The sequence below is a fragment of the Hemiscyllium ocellatum genome, unplaced genomic scaffold (genome assembly GCF_020745735.1).
Source record: "Hemiscyllium ocellatum isolate sHemOce1 unplaced genomic scaffold, sHemOce1.pat.X.cur. scaffold_1187_pat_ctg1, whole genome shotgun sequence".
Classification (NCBI taxonomy): Eukaryota; Metazoa; Chordata; class Chondrichthyes; order Orectolobiformes; family Hemiscylliidae; genus Hemiscyllium; species Hemiscyllium ocellatum.
In genome coordinates, this window is record NW_026867700.1 from 78,554 (window position 1) to 81,127 (window position 2,574).

Here is a 2,574-nt window from a genome sequence, read left to right on the forward strand (position 1 = left end):
GTGTGTTTGCTGCCCGTTCTTGGCTTTGAAACCGTCCGCTTTTAATGGGGTCAGGAAAATGTTCCCCAAACAGAAATCCTTTCCCCAAAGGGGTTTCTGGATTGAATTAATGTCTGACGTGAGGGAATGCGGATGCTGAGAAGCCGAGACAAAAAGAGAAACTCGACAGTCCCTGTCGGAGAAAACGGAATTCTGAAACGCTGTCTCTGATTCTCATTCCACCGATGTTGCCTGACCTTCTCAGTTCCTCCTGCAGTCTCGTGTTTTGTTTTTGACTGAAAGTTCATTTCATCTTTTGCGATGAAACACCTAGACTCGCCGTGTGCAGATATTTAACCCTTTCGAATCACTGTGAAATGATTGGATTCAAACAAACTCTGCGATAATTCACTCTTTCTCTGCTCCACAGGCAGACAGACCTGGGAAGTGAAGCTGTCAGTGTGGTTCTGTATTCGTGGGCGGAGTGGTTAATGCGATGGACTTGAAATCCATTGCGCTTTCCCCACGCAGGTGTGAACCCCGCCGACTACAAAATGAGAAATGTCGCCGAAAAGAAAGGGAGCTTGCTCCCGGCTTCTTCTTTAAGATTCAAATCAGTGGAGGGGGAAAAATATTTCACTCACATTGGGAGTGGTGGGAAACTGTAACCCACTGCCTGTTCGAGTGGAACAAGCAGATACACGCAGAGCTTCTTTTGAGGCTATGAGCCAAGTGTTTGGAAATGAGACTAGAACAGTGAGGGGCTGGAAATCGTGATCGAAATGAAGCAGGCACCTGAGGACAAGGGTGTTTCCTTTGCCAGTGAAAGATACTGCTTCACAAAGTTGTGACTGTGGAAGGGAAGCAGTGACGCTGATTATCTTTGGTTGTTGACCTTGTGACTGTTCCCATTGCTGCGCATGTCCGTGTTAACGTCAGAACTCTGCAGCATGGTGGCGTAAGATACGCAAAGGGCCGGGGCGCAATGGATGACGCATCTGAGTCCACCTAACTGTTTGAAATGCAGCTCACAGCTTCTTCACACACCCCAATTAATCTTTCTCATTGTCCTGAAGCCGGCAAACGGTTTGAATTCCCGATCTGCGGGAATGAGAATCTTCTCATTGTCTCGCGTCAATAAATATCTCTGAGAACATCGGAGTCAAGTCACAGCGTTGTCAGATGAGAGGAAGCTGAAATAACCCCACACGCTGCTGACGGGCACGTTTTACTTTTCCCAACCCACCGCCCCAACCACTGCGGCTCCTGGGAGTGGAAAGGAAACAATCACCAAAACCCAGTCTTGGCTTTGTGAGTCTTCAGAAAATAAGCAAACGTTCATCCCTTCGGATTTTCTATCCTGGGCTGACAGGGATGGGTTTTGTCACTCTTTTGTAGGACATTACAAGTGGAAGTTTTGCAGAAAAGTACCACAATGCAATCTGATTAATCAGGACCTGGATGTTTTCGGTCTTTGAATGTAAGTATTGTGCTCCAGAACATTGGTGTTCACAGTTTATAATACTTATCTTCCCAGTCCCCTGTATCACTTGTCGAAAATGTTTAATTTGCGTCTTGTAATCCTTTCACTGTCTGCTAAAGAGGCAAGTGTTTGCGTGTTTTACCTAAGTTATGTTGACCTTGCATACCTCGAGCCTCAAGCTAATTTCACGAGAAACCTTCTCCAGTTCAAAAGCAAACTGTTAGTGATGGCTCTGTTTCTTGTCACGTATCCAATTTCAGATCGATGTTGTTAATGACCCTTTTATTCCTTCAGATCCACGTTCCGCTCACAGGGCTAGAACAGAACTGTCACCAAATACATTTACCAATCTACATTCATCCTAACGATTGTCCAGAGACAGTCCAGACAACGTCCTCTTGTTGTAGAGGCCGGGAGATTGACTCTGATGTTCTCGGGGTATGAACTGATCTGAGACATTGAAAGAATTGTCGTTCCTGCACATCAGGAATTCAAACCCCTTCTCTCCTCCGAGCCAATGAGAGAACTCGGGAACAGGCAAAACACTGAAAGGCTGGAAGGGCGACGGCCCCGGAGCACAAAGCTAGTTCCTCGTGACATGGATGTGTCTGCAGACTGTCCCCGGTGTCTCCACAATGAATGTCCCAGGCTTTATTATGTAAAAGTAAAACTGATAGACGACAATTGTAATTCTCGGCGGGGCCGGCTGAATTATGAACTCACTAACAGCCTCCCCTAAGCGATGGTGCAGCCCACACTCGCACCTGCCTCTGTGGCGCAATTGGTTAGCGCGTTCGGCTGTTAACCGAAAGGTTGGTGGTTCGAGCCCACCCAGGGGCGGCGTGCTTGCTGCCCGTTCTTGGCTTTGAGTCCGTCTGCTTTTAACGGGCTCAGGAAAATGTTCCCCAAGCAGAAATCCTTTCCCCAAAGGGGGTTCTGGATTGAATGCATGTCTGTCGTGAGGGAATGCGGATGCTGAGAAGCCGAGGCAAAAAGAGAAACTCGACAGTACCTGTCGGAGAAAACGGAATTCTGAAACGCTGTCTCTGATTCTCATTCCACCGATGTTGCCTGACCTTCTCAGTTCCTCCTGCAGTCTCGTGTTTTGTTTT

General features: G+C 47.5%; 1 non-coding gene across 1 annotated transcript; it reads left to right on the forward strand.

Moving 5' to 3' along the window:
* The first annotated feature begins 2,228 nt into the window (after positions 1-2,228).
* On the forward strand, positions 2,229-2,302 carry trnan-guu (transfer RNA asparagine (anticodon GUU)). Its single transcript has one exon. It is a non-coding gene; the product is annotated as a tRNA-Asn (tRNA).
* The last annotated feature ends 272 nt before the right edge of the window (positions 2,303-2,574 follow it).